Genomic DNA, 18,901 nt, shown 5'->3' on the forward strand with positions numbered 1-18,901 from the left:
CAATGGGTTTCAGTACGTTTGGGGTAGGGCCAATCTTCTGACCTTAAGAAAACTTGTTGATGTGTTTTTAGTAGTTTAAAGCAGCAGGCTTCCCTTCAAACTAGGTTTTCTTTAGATATTTACAGTTGCAGCATTTTATTTGCAGCCTTAAAGAAGAGAATCTAAATTGTATTGATAACCTAACCTTGGCTTAGACCTTTAAAGGAATACTTCTGGTACGAGAAATATCGGGTTCGTGTACAAATTAATTCATTTGGTTTCACGTAATCTAGTCAAGTACTGGTTCCAGCGGAGGGCAAATATGTGGAGTTCTTGGCTGGGCACAGAAGCTACTGGGGTCGATCTTTGGCGTAGCAACATGCTGTCCCATTTAGTTATGAAAGTTAATCTTAAGTGTATTGATAACTGGTGCTATACCCTGCATCAAGATTTTATTATGAATTTACAGCCTGATGACTATTGATTCTGCTGTGGGATAGTGGCTGCTAACGCAGTACATGTTTTCGCATTATGCCCTGCGCTACGATCAATTTGGGAACTTGTCTTTGGTAAACTGGGAGGTATATCTATTATGGCGGTCTCTGCAGATCCAAAGCTTATTATGTTAGGGAATTCACCGACCATCCCCCACCCATTTAGAGGTGTATATATTTTTCCAATCACATTAGCTAGGCTGGTTTTGGTATGATTTAGTCTTGCCATGGAGCCACCGGATCCTTGGATATGGTGAAGTGAATTCTTAGATACGAGTAGGTTAGAGATGGTGCTAATTGATAATGACCTTCGGAGGAGACAGCTAGGTCGGATATGGAATCCAGTTCGGGGTTGGCTGCAAAGATGGTAGCTTCTCAGTGCTGGTACACCTAGTCTTGAGCTTTGTGTTTCATTCTTTTTCTCCACTGTGGTCTCCTTCTCCTTGGTATTAGGTTGTATGTCGATTTTCATGTATTTTAATTACGTTTGCCATTTCTAAATTTGCTTATGCACAATATGTTATGTCTTTTATCCCTGTGCTTGGAAACTGACTATTTCTTGTTGCTCTCATAAAAATCTAATAATAATTATTAAAAATAAAAAAAAGCTAATAGTGCTTTTTTTGCTGCAATAAAAATCATATTGTTCTGTGATATGGAATAAAATTAAGCAAAAACCAAAGGAAATGATGGACGAAGTGGTGAGCATTGCAAGCACTCACCCCCAGTCAACTGATATGGGTTTAATCCATCACTGTTCTTTAGCCCACTCTGCCACCCCAGGTCAGACTGATTTGCATATGGCCATGTCTGAACTGGGGTGGCAGAGTGGGCTAAAGAACGGTGATGGATTAAACCCAGATCAGTTGACTGGGGGTGAGTGCTTGCAATGCTCAACACTCCGTCCATCATTCCCTTTGGTTTTGCTTTGTGCGCCATAAGTTGGCAGGGTATGCTCAGACGTGAGTCCCTTGCTCACTTTGCCACTGGATTCAAGCAAGCCTGGCTGAAGACGGCTGAAATGCCAGAAACCGGTCCTAGGAAGCTTGTTTCTGGTCCAGGGAAGACATGGCTAGGAAGTTCGGGCTGGACTGTTCCCATGAGGCACAGGGTCAGACGGATTTGCATATGGCCATGTCTGAACTGGGGTGGAAGAGTGGGCTAAAGAACAGTGATGGATTAAACCCAGATTAGTTGACTGGGGGTGAGTGCTTGCAATGTTCAACACTCCGTCCATCATTCCCTTTGGTTTTGCTTTGTTCGCCATAAGTTGGCAGGGTATGCTCAGACGTGAGTCCCTTGTTCACTTTGCCACTGAATTCAAGCAAGCCTGGCTGAAGACGGCTGAAATGCCAGAAACCGAACCTAGGAAGCTTGTTTATGGCTTGGCAGTTCGGGCTGGACTGTTCCCATGAGGCACAGGGTCAGACTGATTTGCATATGGCCATGTCTGAACTGGGGTGGCAGAGTGGGCTAAAGAACAGTAATGGATTAAACCCAGATCAATTGACTGGGGGTGAGTGTTTGCAATGTTCAACACTCCGTCCATCATTCCGTTTGGTTTTGCTTTGTTCGCCATAAGTTGCCAGGGTATGCACAGACGTGAGTCCCTTGCTCACTTTGCCACTGGATTCAAGCAAGCCTGGCTGAAGACGGCTGAAATGCCAGAAACCGGTCCTAGGAAGCTTGTTTCCGGTCCAGGGAAGACATGGCTTGGCAGTTCGGACTGGACTGTTCCCATGAGGCACAGGGTGAGACTGATTTGCATATGGCTATGTCTGAACTGGGGTGGCAGAGTGGGCTAAAGAACAGTGATGGATTAAACCCAGATCAGTTGACTGGGGGTGACTGCTTGCAATGTTCAACACTCCGTCCATCATTCCCTTTGGTTTTGCTTTGTTCGCCATAAGTTGGCAGGGTATGCTCAGACGTGAGTCCCTTGCTCACTTTGCCACTGGATTCAAGCAAGCCTGGCTGAAGACGGCTGAAATGCCAGAAACCGGTCCTAGGAAGCTTGTATCCGGTCCAGGGAAGACATGGCTTGGCAGTTCGGGCTGGGCTTTTCCCATGAGGCACAGGGTCAGACTGATTTGCATATGGTCATGTCTGAACTGGGGTGGCATAGTGGGCTAAAGAACAGAAATGGATTAAACCCAGATCAGTTGACTGGGGGTGAGTGCTTGCAATGTTCAACAATCCGTCCATCATTCCCTTTGGTTTTGCTTTGTTCGCCAGAAGTTGGCAGGGTATACTCAGACGTGAGTCCCTTGCTCACTTTGCCACTGGATTCAAGCAAGCCTGGCTGAAGACAGCTGAAATGCCAGACACCGGTCCTAGGAAGCTTGTTTCCGGTCCAGGGAAGACATGGTTTGGCAGTTCGGGCTGGACTGTTCCCATGAGGCACAGGGTCAGACTGATTTGCATATGGCCATGTCTGAACTGGGGTGGCAGAGTGGGCTAAAGAACAGTGATGGATTAAACCCAGATCAGTTGACTGGGGGTGAGTGCTTGCAATGTTCAACACTCCGTCCATCATTCCCTTTGGTTTTGCTTTGTTCGCCATAAGTTGGCAGGGTATGCTCAGACGTGAGTCCCTTGCTCACTTTTCCACTGGATTCAAGCAAGCCTGGCTGAAGACAGCTGAAATGCCAGAAACCGGTACTAGAAAGCTTGTTTCCGGTCCAGGGAAGACATGGCTTGGCAGTTCGGGCTGGACTGTTCCCATGAGGCACAGGGTCAGACTGATTTGCATATGGCCATGTCTGAACTGGGGTGGCAGAGTGGGCTAAAGAACAGTGATGGATTAAACCCAGATCAGTTGACTGGGGGTGAGTGCTTGCAATGTTCAACACTCCGTCCATCATTCCGTTTGGCTTTGCTTTGTTCGCCATAAGTTGCCAGGGTATGCTCAGACGTGAGTCCCTTGCTCACTTTGCCACTGGATTCAAGCAAGCCTGGCTGAAGACGGCTGAAATGCCAGAAACCGGTCCTAGGAAGCTTGTTTCCGGTCCAGGGAAGACATGGCTTGGCAGTTCGGGCTGGACTGTTCCCATGAGGCACAGGGTCAGACTGATTAGCATATGGCCATGTCTGAACTGGGGTGGCAGAGTGGGCTAAAGAACAGTGATGGATTAAACCCAGATCAGTTGACTGGGGGTGAGTGCTTGCAATGCTCAACACTCCGTCCATCATTCCCTTTGGTTTTGCTTTGTTCGCCATAAGTTGGCAGGGTATGCTCATACGTGAGTCCCTTGCTCACTTTGCCACTGGATTCAAGCAAGCCTGGCTGAAGACGGCTGAGATGCCAGAAACCGGTCCTAGGAAGCTTGTTTCCGGTCCAGGGAAGACATGGCTGGGCAGTTCGGGCTGGACTGTTCCGATGAGGCACAGGGTCAGACTGATTTGCATATGGCCATGTCTGAACTGGGGTGGCAGAGTGGGCTAAAGAACAGTGATGGATTAAACCCAGATCAGTTGACTGGGGGTGAGTGCTTGCAATGTTCAACACTCCGTCCATCATTCCCTTTGGTTTTGCTTTGTTCGCCATAAGTTGGCAGGGTATGCTTAGAAGTGAGTCCCTTGCTCACTTTGCCACTGGATTCAAGCAAGCCTGGCTGAAGACGGCTGAATTGCCAGAAACCAGTCCTAGGAAGCTTGTTTCCGGTCCAGGGAAGACATGGCTTGGCAGTTCGGGCTGGTCTGTTCCCATGAGGCACAGGGTCAGACTGATTTGCATATGGCCATGTCTGAACTGGGGTGGCAGAGTGGGCTACAGAACAGTGATGGATTAAACCCAGATCAGTTGACTAGGGGTGAGTGCTTGCAATGTTCAACACTCCGTCCATCATTCCATTTGGTTTTGCTTTGTTCGCCATAAGTTGGCAGGGTATGCTCATACGTGAGTCCCTTGCTCACTTTGCCACTGGATTCAAGCAAGCCTGGCTGAAGACGGCTGAAATGCCAGAAACCGGTCCTAGGAAGCTTGTTTCTGGTCCAGGGGAGACATGGCTAGGCAGTTCGGGCTGGACTGTTCCCATGAGGCACAGGGTCAGACGGATTTGCATATGGCCATGTCTGAACTGGGGTGGAAGAGTGGGCTAAAGAACAGTGATGGATTAAACCCAGATCAGTTGACTGGGGGTGAGTGCTTGCAATGTTCAACACTCCGTCCATCATTCCCTTTGGTTTTGCTTTGTTCGCCATAAGTTGGCAGGGTATGCTCAGACGTGAGTCCCTTGTTCACTTTGCCACTGGATTCAAGCAAGCCTGGCTGAAGACGGCTGAAATGCCAGAAACCGAACCTAGGAAGCTTGTTTCGAGTCCAGGGAAGACATGGCTTGGCAGTTCGGGCTGGACTGTTCCCATGAGGCACAGGGTCAGACTGATTTGCATATGGCCATGTCTGAACTGGGGTGGCAGAGTGGGCTAAAGAACAGTGATGGATTAAACCCAGATCAGTTGACTGGGGGTGAGTGTTTGCAATGTTCAACACTCCGTCCATCATTCCGTTTGGTTTTGCTTTGTTCGCCATAAGTTGCCAGGGTATGCTCAGACGTGAGTCCCTTGCTCACTTTGCCACTGGATTCAAGCAAGCCTGGCTGAAGACGGCTGAAATGCCAGAAACTGATCCTAGGAAGCTTGTTTCCGGTCCAGGGAAGACATGGCTTGGCAGTTCGGACTGGACTGTTCCCATGAGGCACAGGGTCAGACTGATTTGCATATGGCTATGTCTGAACTGGGGTGGCAGAGTGGGCTAAAGAACAGTGATGGATTAAACCCAGATCAGTTGACTGGGGGTGACTGCTTGCAATGTTCAACACTCCATCCATCATTCCCTTTGGTTTTGCTTTGTTCGCCATAAGTTGGCAGGGTATGCTCAGACGTGAGTCCCTTGCTCACTTTCCCACTGGATTCAAGCAAGCCTGGCTGAAGACGGCTGAAATGCCAGAAACCGGTCCTAGGAAGTTTGTTTCCGGTCCAGGGAAGACATGGCCTGGCAGTTCGGGCTGGGCTGTTCCCATGAGGCACAGGGTCAGACTGATTTGCATATGGCCATGTCTGAACTGGGGTGGCAGAGTGGGCTAAAGAACAGTGATGGATTAAACCCAGATCAGTTGACTGGGGGTGAGTGCTTGCAATGTTCAACACTCCATCCATCATTCCCTTTGGTTTTGCTTTGTTGATTATTGCTTGCGATGCACACAATTTGAGCCCGATAAAGTTTTAAAACAATTAGTTAGCACACATAGCGAGACTTTGAGGGTCTGTTTAGACCAGGGGTCTCCAACGAGTAGCTTGGGAGCTACTGGTAGCTCACCAGCACCCTCAAAGTAGCTCTCAGAGTTGAAGCTAAGCCGATCTCAGTCTGTGCACATTAAACAAAGCATCAGTGCTCATTTCAAGACCGTTAGAGTGACGACCAGCCAAATCAATGACAGGGTCTTATGATAACACTCAAACATGCACTGTGTTGGCTTATGGGGTGTTGCAAATGACCATCTGTATCCACTTTAAATCTAACTAAGTCACAACGAGATTGACCATGTTATGTGTACTGGTCTATCAGTTGCACCACATGTGCAAACAATGCACCAACAAAGAAGAGTGCCAGCAGTTACCAGTGCTGCCCAATTAAACTGTGTGACTGCAGTACCAAACTGAAAATGTGTTAGTTGGGAGCACGATTAGCCCAGGAGCTGATAAGAGCAGGGTATGGATCCAGGGTAGAGAAAATTAAGAGCCTTATCTGCATTTATTTATGTGTTTGTCTGTCTGACATTGTGACCCTCCCGAATAAACAATGTTGTTTCTCGAAAGCCACGTCTAAAGTCAAGGGTTTTATCTTTGGTGCGATTGTGTCAGTGCATGGCATAATAGTGCCAATAGCATAATATTGGCCATCCTTGGTCACCTTTTGTCAAGCTAGACTATACTGGCTACCACAATTCACATATTAAGAGCATGACCAGCATACTTTTAGCCATCTCTGGCAGAATGGTGATAGCTTCTTGCATAATAATGGCTATGACTGGTATAGGATGGGGGCCCTGGATGGTCTGGCGTCCAGCCTTAGCATAGTGGTAGCTTTGGGATAATTGTGGTTATAATATTATCATAACACAGGCATTCTTTTTGTTATGGTGAGCACTTATGGTCTATGATTGTAATACCGGAGTATTTGAAGCCGAATCTGTCCATGTGAGGAATTTTTACATGGTAGTGCTCGATGAAAATGATGTAGTTATGTTTGGGCACTTTGTATTTTTTTTTTTTTAAATGAAAACTGTTTTTTGAAGACAAACATTTTATTTTTTCTGCAAAAGGTTTTGTTCTGGAAAATTGAGTTTGCTTGCCAAAAAGAGAAAGGTGGTATTTGATGGGAAAATATGTGCATTTTTAATAACTCATATGCTAACAAAGACAAAATATTTCAATTCTAAAACACATTAAATTTGATAGACTATTGACAGTAGAGTGTGAGTTGAGGAGACTTACTGCTATGGTTATGTCCTTGGTGCCACAAGGCATATGAAGATTCAAATTTTAATTCATTACTTGGTGGAGGCTTTTAATATGAATTAACATTTTCCTGGCATTTCAATTGGTCACCTTGCCTGGAATGCTTATTGGTCACTATTGGTAGACCTGTTTATGACGGTCATAGTGTAATATGAACACGTTTTGTCACTATATTACAGAGATAAAATATGCTAGTAGCTCTGCAAGTCTTCCCTTGAGCGGAAGTAGCTCTCACAAAAGAAAAGGTTGGAGACCCCTGGTTTAGACGAAACGCTGGACCACGCTAAAGTTATCCAGTAAATAATGAAAGGGATTAAGGCCGATTTATTTGTGGTGAAGAGATGGTTAATATACAAAACGAAAGGGTAATTTGACTTGACATGCATCAAGGCACATAAGAAATTAAAAGATGCGCTACGTAATGTCCCTAAGTGTAGGCAGGAAACAGAGGTGTGTGCAAGGGAGTACAAACAGGTCTTAACTCAGCAGAAAAGAGGCCTTAGAAAGAAAGCATGGGAGTCCTTGCATGAAGCAGCTCTTAACAATTACAACACTACCTTTTGGCAGGCAATAAATGCTCCTTATCTGTGACCAGCAGATGGCCCTTGAATAGAGATAGTTATTAGCGAATTGGAATGGGTAATCTATTTCTCTAGCATTTACAAGAAACCTAAGGAACAATGGTTGATCCAGGTCTTGCAACAGTGTCCACTCACATTGATGCTCCTTCTCAAGGTTCTATTAAACTTACATTTACAATGGAGGAGGTCATCACGGCATTAAAAGAGAGTAAAAGGTGAAAGGCGTCAGGCCCTGATGGTATACCCGTGGACTTTTTTAAAGCCAATCTCACTCTTTGGGCCGCTCTATTGACACGGGTGCTAGAAATGTGCTGTTGTTTAGGTTGTCTTGAAACCTGGTCAGTCACTTATAGTACCAATCTATAAGAAGGGAGACCAACTTAACTTGCCTGCTATTGGCAATTTCATTATTGAACTCACTGGTCAAAGTAGCAGGATGTGTTGTTCTGAATAAGTTACAGGAATGGGCAGAATCAAATGAAATCCTTTCCAATTTGCAGTCCGGTTTCCATTTAGGACTGGGGACAATTTAACAGGAACTTTATTTGATGCTACTAATTAGGAGGTAAACTCAGGTAGTTTGTTATTAACCTTTGTAGATTTAACATTGGCCTTTGACTGTTTGGAGCACGATAAATTGTGGACCACCATGGTTGATATAGGAGTTGATCTGCCTTCATTAAAGTTTCGCAATTAATTCTGCAACCAGGTCTAGGGTGCATTATGGCGTCACGAGAGTGTTGTACGACATTGTCCTGCATAGAGAGAGGGGTAAGGTACGGCTGCATACTGGTACCCTTCCTCTTTACAGTGTACATCAATAGCTTGGGAAGCTTTTTGGTAGACCAGTGTCGAGATGTCCCGCAAATTGGCTTTCATCAATTCCCTGTCCTTCTCTATGCTGTTGATGCGGTCCTCATGGCCCGTACCACGGCCTGTCTCCAGCGATTATTAACGAACCTCACTTAATATATGCCAAATTCTGGCTGGTTAATTAACAAAGATAAGACTTTTATCATCAAGTGTGAGAAAAGTTTTTTGAAATGCCGGGATATAAACATTGAAGATGCAATGATTAGGTTCCCCAAGACCTTCTCCTATTTGGGTATTTTATTTGACCAGGAAGGTTTGTTGAGATAGGCTATTAGTGTAAGGAATCTCCAATTCACGAAAACTACTACAGCTCTGTGAGATTTCTCAAGGAAAGTTGGCAGCACTCAGCCCAAAGAGCTATTTATGATCTATTAATCAAAATGCTTATTAACAGCCTTATATGGGGCTGGGGTATTGGGGCACTCTGACTGCCAAACTTTGCAATTAGTGGATAATGCCTTCTTAATGTATCTTCTTGCGAAACTGAGCAGTTGCTCCTCCAATGTGTGTCATGCTGATTTGGGGCTACTTTTATTTAACTGATTTAGCGAAGATTCAACCAATTTTATGTGGCATAAGGTTTGGTCCACGGAGCAAACTACCCTGAATCATACGATTATTAGGGATTGGCTTAAATCTCCCTTTGCATTTCAAATTCTGTGGCTGAATTATATTTAAAAAAAATGTGAGTGATATGGGGCATCCTGAAATTGTTTGACAGCCTGAAACCTTAGAACACATTGGTAGAAAGAATTTAAAAATTGATTGTGTGTCCTTAATGGAGGAATTAAGGCTGTTTACCGAACTGTTGAAGCCTACCGTTCTTAATAATCAAATGACGCTGATAACCTATGGTATGCTACCCTATTTAAAAAAAATGATAATATACAAGACAGGTTTGTTTTAACTTGTTTCAGACTAGATACATTCGTCCACTTGATAAGTTTTCCAATGACTAATGACTGGTCATTAAATTTACGGAAATGGTTCTGTGATGATGTGTCACTACAGATAACAATGCACACCATTTTGTTCTGTAAATTCTATAGTGAACAAAGAAAGTATTGAATTGTATCGATATTGAGGTCTTATGGTTTCGGACAATGTCAACCCGCATTCCTATTCTTACAAACCTTACCTACTGTTTATATATGTTATGCTCTGTTATGTCGAGGTTTTTGAGGGCTGTAGGTATGTTTAGAAAGTACCAGATAACATGAAAAAAAATTGAGGTGTTATAAATGCGCATGTTTGTCTTTCACATATGTACTGTTTTTTGTGTTGGTGTATGCTTTTATGGTTTTCTATGATGAAATTGAATACAGCTTATTTGATTTGATTTGACTGATTGCCAGATGGTTGCCTTGTGGAAAGCTTACACTCAGTACAATGGGCTTAAGTTGGTTATTGACAAGACAATGATAAAGGGTTTATGACTGATTGTTTATTATAAAAAGTTAGAATGAAGGCAGTGGATCTGACATATTGATTGTGAAAAATAATATGTTAAAGCCAGTAAGCATTTAAGGGTGGGTTGATATTTCTCTGATTTAAAACCTGAACTGTGGCATGATATCTCATAAATGTACTTTGTAGGTTGGGGGTCTTGGTGTTGGTTACCACCTCTGACAAACCATGAGTATAGAAGGTTTGCACTGTGTGAATCGTAGTTAAGCCCTGTTAGGAGAGATAGAGCTTTGCTCTGTTAAATGAAATGTTGTATGCATTTGAAATTTTATGAATGTATGCCTGTTGGTTGCCTTGTGGGAAAGCTTATGCCCAGTGCAGTAGGCCTGTGTTGGTTATGGTGGAGAGCCAATGCAAGTTCTTACCTTAAATGGCTTTGGATCATCTGCTCTAAGTCAGTGGACTTACAACCTTACGACCTGCACTGGGTGCTACTCTTCTTTAACCTATCATTTGCTCCCCTCTTGTTCGCTATGTACCAGTTATTGTACTACTTTCTATTGACCCCTTTTGTTTTTTAACGGTTATGTTGGTTATTCTTATTGATGCAGGTACTGCAATTTATTACCTTCCTTCCCTCCTATTGTAAAGCGCTCTGATATCCTTCGGGGTCATGTTCACGCTATATAAAATTTTATAAATAAATAAAATAAATACCAGCTAAAGGCTTGTTTGGTGTGCAGGGAAATATTATGCTGATGTCATAGGCCTGCCCTGTTCATTATGAAAAGTTATTACAAAGGCCTGGCTTATTTAATGTTAAAAACATATTGCATAGCCAGAAGACCTTTTATAGCAGATTGTTGTCACCTTATGGAAAGGTATTTGGTTAGATTTAATCTCACAGATTATTGTTTCAGACAAGCGTTATGGTGTTGACCATCCACTCTAACAAACGCTAGGAGTAGAATATCTATGTCAGGGGTCTCCAACGAGTAGCTTGGGAGCTACTGGTAGCTCACCAGCACCCTCAAAGTAGCTCTCAGAGTTGAAGCTAAGCCGATCTCAGTCTGTGCACATTAAACAAAGCATCAGTGCTCATTTCAAGACCGTTAGAGTGACGACCAGCCAAATCAATGACAGGGTCTTATGATAACACTCAAACATGCACTGTGTTGGCTTATGGGGTGTTGCAAATGACCATCTGTATCCACTTTAAATCTAACTAAGTCACAACGAGATTGACCATGTTATGTGTACTGGTCTATCAGTTGCACCACATGTGCAAACAATGCACCAACAAAGAAGAGTGCCAGCAGTTACCAGTGCTGCCCAATTAAACTGTGTGACTGCAGTACCAAACTGAAAATGTGTTAGTTGGGAGCACGATTAGCCCAGGAGCTGATAAGAGCAGGGTATGGATCCAGGGTAGAGAAAATTAAGAGCCTTTTCTGCATTTATTTATGTGTTTGTCTGTCTGACATTGTGACCCTCCCGAATAAACAATGTTGTTTCTCGAAAGCCACGTCTAAAGTCAAGGGTTTTATCTTTGGTGCTTTTGTGTCAGTGCATGGCATAATAGTGCCAATAGCATAATATTGGCCATCCTTGGTCACCTTTTGTCAAGCTAGACTATACTGGCTACCACAATTCACATATTAAGAGCATGACCAGCATACTTTTAGCCATCTCTGGCAGAATGGTGATAGCTTCTTGCATAATAATGGCTATGACTGGTATAGGATGGGGGCCCTGGATGGTCTGGCGTCCAGCCTTAGCATAGTGGTAGCTTTGGGATAATTGTGGTTATAATATTATCATAACACAGGCATTCTTTTTGTTATGGTGAGCACTTATGGTCTATGATTGTAATACCGGAGTATTTGAAGCCGAATCTGTCCATGTGAGGAATTTTTACATGGTAGTGCTCGATGAAAATGATGTAGTTATGTTTGGGCACTTTGTAGTTTTTTTTTTTTAAATGAAAACTGTTTTTTGAAGACAAACATTTTATTTTTTCTGCAAAAGGTTTTGTTCTGGAAAATTGAGTTTGCTTGCCAAAAAGAGAAAGGTGGTATTTGATGGGAAAATATGTGCATTTTTAATAACTCATATGCTAACAAAGACAAAATATTTCAATTCTAAAACACATTAAATTTGATAGACTATTGACAGTAGAGTGTGAGTTGAGGAGACTTACTGCTATGGTTATGTCCTTGGTGCCACAAGGCATATGAAGATTCAAATTTTAATTCATTACTTGGTGGAGGCTTTTAATATGAATTAACATTTTCCTGGCATTTCAATTGGTCACCTTGCCTGGAATGCTTATTGGTCACTATTGGTAGACCTGTTTATGACGGTCATAGTGTAATATGAACACGTTTTGTCACTATATTACAGAGATAAAATATGCTAGTAGCTCTGCAAGTCTTCCCTTGAGCGGAAGTAGCTCTCACAAAAGAAAAGGTTGGAGACCCCTGGTTTAGACGAAACGCTGGACCACGCTAAAGTTATCCAGTAAATAATGAAAGGGATTAAGGCCGATTTATTTGTGGTGAAGAGATGGTTAATATACAAAACGAAAGGGTAATTTGACTTGACATGCATCAAGGCACATAAGAAATTAAAAGATGCGCTACGTAATGTCCCTAAGTGTAGGCAGGAAACAGAGGTGTGTGCAAGGGAGTACAAACAGGTCTTAACTCAGCAGAAAAGAGGCCTTAGAAAGAAAGCATGGGAGTCCTTGCATGAAGCAGCTCTTAACAATTACAACACTACCTTTTGGCAGGCAATAAATGCTCCTTATCTGTGACCAGCAGATGGCCCTTGAATAGAGATAGTTATTAGCGAATTGGAATGGGTAATCTATTTCTCTAGCATTTACAAGAAACCTAAGGAACAATGGTTGATCCAGGTCTTGCAACAGTGTCCACTCACATTGATGCTCCTTCTCAAGGTTCTATTAAACTTACATTTACAATGGAGGAGGTCATCACGGCATTAAAAGAGAGTAAAAGGTGAAAGGCGTCAGGCCCTGATGGTATACCCGTGGACTTTTTTAAAGCCAATCTCACTCTTTGGGCCGCTCTATTGACACGGGTGCTAGAAATGTGCTGTTGTTTAGGTTGTCTTGAAACCTGGTCAGTCACTTATAGTACCAATCTATAAGAAGGGAGACCAACTTAACTTGCCTGCTATTGGCAATTTCATTATTGAACTCACTGGTCAAAGTAGCAGGATGTGTTGTTCTGAATAAGTTACAGGAATGGGCAGAATCAAATGAAATCCTTTCCAATTTGCAGTCCGGTTTCCATTTAGGACTGGGGACAATTTAACAGGAACTTTATTTGATGCTACTAATTAGGAGGTACACTCAGGCTCTACATGGTAGTTTGTTATTAACCTTTGTAGATTTAACATTGGCCTTTGACTGTTTGGAGCACGATAAATTGTGGACCACCATGGTTGATATAGGAGTTGATCTGCCTTCATTAAAATTTCGCAATTAATTCTGCAACCAGGTCTAGGGTGCATTATGGCGTCACGAGAGTGTTGTACGACATTGTCCTGCATAGAGAGAGGGGTAAGGTACGGCTGCATACTGGTACCCTTCCTCTTTACAGTGTACATCAATAGCTTGGGAAGCTTTTTGGTAGACCAGTGTCGAGATGTCCCGCAAATTGGCTTTCATCAATTCCCTGTCCTTCTCTATGCTGTTGATGCGGTCCTCATGGCCCGTACCACGGCCGGTCTCCAGCGATTATTAACGAACCTCACTTAATATATGCCAAATTCTGGCTGGTTAATTAACAAAGATAAGACTTTTATCATCAAGTGTGAGAAAAGTTTTTTGAAATGCCGGGATATAAACATTGAAGATGCAATGATTAGGTTCCCCAAGACCTTCTCCTATTTGGGTATTTTATTTGACCAGGAAGGTTTGTTGAGATAGGCTATTAGTGTAAGGAATCTCCAATTCTCGAAAACTACTACAGCTCTGTGAGATTTCTCAAGGAAAGTTGGCAGCACTCAGCCCAAAGAGCTATTTATGATCTATTAATCAAAATGCTTATTAACAGCCTTATATGGGGCTGGGGTATTGGGGCACTCTGACTGCCAAACTTTGCAATTAGTGGATAATGCCTTCTTAATGTATCTTCTTGCGAAACTGAGCAGTTGCTCCTCCAATGTGTGTCATGCTGATTTGGGGCTACTTTTATTTAACTGATTTAGCGAAGATTCAACCAATTTTATGTGGCATAAGGTTTGGTCCACGGAGCAAACTACCCTGAATCATACGATTATTAGGGATTGGCTTAAATCTCCCTTTGCATTTCAAATTCTGTGGCTGAATTATATTTAAAAAAAATGTGAGTGATATGGGGCATCCTGAAATTGTTTGACAGCCTGAAACCTTAGAACACATTGGTAGAAAGAATTTAAAAATTGATTGTGTGTCCTTAATGGAGGAATTAAGGCTGTTTACCGAACTGTTGAAGCCTACCGTTCTTAATAATCAAATGACGCTGATAACCTATGGTATGCTACCCTATTTAAAAAAAATGATAAAATACAAGACAGGTTTGTTTTAACTTGTTTCAGACTAGATACATTCGTCCACTTGATAAGTTTTCCAATGACTAATGACTGGTCATTAAATTTACGGAAATGGTTCTGTGATGATGTGTCACTACAGATAACAATGCACACCATTTTGTTCTGTAAATTCTATAGTGAACAAAGAAAGTATTGAATTGTATCGATATTGAGGTCTTATGGTTTCGGACAATGTCAACCCGCATTCCTATTCTTACAAACCTTACCTACTGTTTATATATGTTATGCTCTGTTATGTCGAGGTTTTTGAGGGCTGTAGGTATGTTTAGAAAGTACCAGATAACATGAAAAAAAATTGAGGTGTTATAAATGCGCATGTTTGTCTTTCACATATGTACTGTTTTTTGTGTTGGTGTATGCTTTTATGGTTTTCTATGATGAAATTGAATACAGCTTATTTGATTTGATTTGACTGATTGCCAGATGGTTGCCTTGTGGAAAGCTTACACTCAGTACAATGGGCTTAAGTTGGTTATTGACAAGACAATGATAAAGGGTTTATGACTGATTGTTTATTATAAAAAGTTAGAATGAAGGCAGTGGATCTGACATATTGATTGTGAAAAATAATATGTTAAAGCCAGTAAGCATTTAAGGGTGGGTTGATATTTCTCTGATTTAAAACCTGAACTGTGGCATGATATCTCATAAATGTACTTTGTAGGTTGGGGGTCTTGGTGTTGGTTACCACCTCTGACAAACCATGAGTATAGAAGGTTTGCACTGTGTGAATCGTAGTTAAGCCCTGTTAGGAGAGATAGAGCTTTGCTCTGTTAAATGAAATGTTGTATGCATTTGAAATTTTATGAATGTATGCCTGTTGGTTGCCTTGTGGGAAAGCTTATGCCCAGTGCAGTAGGCCTGTGTTGGTTATGGTGGAGAGCCAATGCAAGTTCTTACCTTAAATGGCTTTGGATCATCTGCTCTAAGTCAGTGGACTTACAACCTTACGACCTGCACTGGGTGCTACTCTTCTTTAACCTATCATTTGCTCCCCTCTTGTTCGCTATGTACCAGTTATTGTACTACTTTCTATTGACCCCTTTTGTTTTTTAACGGTTATGTTGGTTATTCTTATTGATGCAGGTACTGCAATTTATTACCTTCCTTCCCTCCTATTGTAAAGCGCTCTGATATCCTTCGGGGTCATGTTCACGCTATATAAAATTTTATAAATAAATAAAATAAATACCAGCTAAAGGCTTGTTTGGTGTGCAGGGAAATATTATGCTGATGTCATAGGCCTGCCCTGTTCATTATGAAAAGTTATTACAAAGGCCTGGCTTATTTAATGTTAAAAACATATTGCATAGCCAGAAGACCTTTTATAGCAGATTGTTGTCACCTTATGGAAAGGTATTTGGTTAGATTTAATCTCACAGATTATTGTTTCAGACAAGCGTTATGGTGTTGACCATCCACTCTAACAAACGCTAGGAGTAGAATATCTATGTCAGGGGTCTCCAACGAGTAGCTTGGGAGCTACTGGTAGCTCACCAGCACCCTCAAAGTAGCTCTCAGAGTTGAAGCTAAGCCGATCTCAGTCTGTGCACATTAAACAAAGCATCAGTGCTCATTTCAAGACCGTTAGAGTGACGACCAGCCAAATCAATGACAGGGTCTTATGATAACACTCAAACATGCACTGTGTTGGCTTATGGGGTGTTGCAAATGACCATCTGTATCCACTTTAAATCTAACTAAGTCACAACGAGATTGACCATGTTATGTGTACTGGTCTATCAGTTGCACCACATGTGCAAACAATGCACCAACAAAGAAGAGTGCCAGCAGTTACCAGTGCTGCCCAATTAAACTGTGTGACTGCAGTACCAAACTGAAAATGTGTTAGTTGGGAGCACGATTAGCCCAGGAGCTGATAAGAGCAGGGTATGGATCCAGGGTAGAGAAAATTAAGAGCCTTATCTGCATTTATTTATGTGTTTGTCTGTCTGACATTGTGACCCTCCCGAATAAACAATGTTGTTTCTCGAAAGCCACGTCTAAAGTCAAGGGTTTTATCTTTGGTGCGATTGTGTCAGTGCATGGCATAATAGTGCCAATAGCATAATATTGGCCATCCTTGGTCACCTTTTGTCAAGCTAGACTATACTGGCTACCACAATTCACATATTAAGAGCATGACCAGCATACTTTTAGCCATCTCTGGCAGAATGGTGATAGCTTCTTGCATAATAATGGCTATGACTGGTATAGGATGGGGGCCCTGGATGGTCTGGCGTCCAGCCTTAGCATAGTGGTAGCTTTGGGATAATTGTGGTTATAATATTATCATAACACAGGCATTCTTTTTGGTATGGTGAGCACTTATGGTCTATGATTGTAATACCGGAGTATTTGAAGCCGAATCTGTCCATGTGAGGAATTTTTACATGGTAGTGCTCGATGAAAATGATGTAGTTATGTTTGGGCACTTTGTATTTTTTTTTTTTTTAAATGAAAACTGTTTTTTGAAGACAAACATTTTATTTTTTCTGCAAAAGGTTTTGTTCTGGAAAATTGAGTTTGCTTGCCAAAAAGAGAAAGGTGGTATTTGATGGGAAAATATGTGCATTTTTAATAACTCATATGCTAACAAAGACAAAATATTTCAATTCTAAAACACATTAAATTTGATAGACTATTGACAGTAGAGTGTGAGTTGAGGAGACTTACTGCTATGGTTATGTCCTTGGTGCCACAAGGCATATGAAGATTCAAATTTTAATTCATTACTTGGTGGAGGCTTTTAATATGAATTAACATTTTCCTGGCATTTCAATTGGTCACCTTGCCTGGAATGCTTATTGGTCACTATTGGTAGACCTGTTTATGACGGTCATAGTGTAATATGAACACGTTTTGTCACTATATTACAGAGATAAAATATGCTAGTAGCTCTGCAAGTCTTCCCTTGAGCGGAAGTAGCTCTCACAAAAGAAAAGGTTGGAGACCCCTGATCTATGTGATAATTCTTGTTAGGCCCAATTGAAAGGGGCTCTACATTTTTATTCCAACTGTAATTTTGTACATTTTTATAATTTTATAAACATATGCCTGAAGGCTGGCTGCTTCTGTGCACTTCTGTAGTCCTGGATTGTACATAGTGTCAAGCCACTTTTAAAAGGTAGGGGCCTCATCAGTTCACTGAAAAAAGTGATGTCAGGTTCCTTAGGTGCAATCTGTTTATAATAAAAGTTATGACAAAGCAAGTAAATCATATTTCCTGACTGTGAAAAGTATGTGTTACAGGCAAACCACTTTTTAGTCTAAATTGCTATTACACTATACTAAGGCCTGTAGGCAGGCATTTTTTTACATGGACTCTCGCAGATTACTGTAGTAGGCAAGTGTTTTGATGCTGGTGTCCCACCCGAACAAACAATGGGGATACACAATTTGCACTATGGTAATCATTATTTAGCTCTTTTAGTAGGAATTTTGTACCGTTTTGATAACCTAAATTTGGACACATTTGTAAGTTTTTTTACAGTATACCTGACGGATGCCTTGTGGAAAGACCTATGAACTAACACAGTATGTCTGAGTTGGTTATTGTGACAAGCCAATGATAACGGATATACTCTTGATTGTTTATGATGAAAAGCTACAATAAAGTAGGTCTGACATATTGATTGTGAAAAGCATATGTTAAAGCCAATAGGCATTTAAGTTTAGAATATTATTTTACTCTGTATTATAGCCTATGGATAGGTGTTTACTTACATGGAGTCTCATATATTACCATAGTAGGCAAGCATTTTGGTACTGGTTTCTCCCTCTGACAAATGGTTTGAATAGACAATTTGTATTGCTAGAATCCTTGTTAGGCTCTCTTTGGAGAGATAGTATTTTGCTTTACTAACTGTAATTTTCTATGCTATGTACTTTTATGACAGCATCTTTGATGGTTGTCCTGTGGAAAGGCTTATGTTTAATACAAGAGGTTTCAGTTAGTTATGATGACAAGCCATTGATAACAGCTACAGGCCTAGAACAAAATATTTCAATTGCAATAGGTCTGACCAATTATTATGAAATGTTTCGATAAAAACAATATGCTTGGCTTATTGATTGTGAAATGCATATGTTAAAATCAACAGACAATTATGGGTGGATTTTATTTCTCTGCATTAAAATCTAAACAAAATGTCAAATTACCTATAGAGGGAACAATATTGGTGATGGGGCTGCCTCTGACAAACTCAAGGGGGAGAAGATTTGCACTGTAATCATTTTTGCTAGAATCTCTTCTTAGATATTTTGCCACAATCATCTTGTAATCAAAAAGATCATTAATGAATACATTCATATATACAAAATATATATTCAGATATATGCATAGAGCGCCTTTGGGTCAACTCTGTTCTGCCGTTGGCCTGTGAGTATCATTTACACACTGCTTCTATCCATGACAGCGAACTGCAT

This window comes from Triturus cristatus, chromosome 2_1 (genome assembly GCF_964204655.1).
Source record: "Triturus cristatus chromosome 2_1, aTriCri1.1, whole genome shotgun sequence".
Taxonomy (NCBI): domain Eukaryota; kingdom Metazoa; phylum Chordata; class Amphibia; order Caudata; family Salamandridae; genus Triturus; species Triturus cristatus.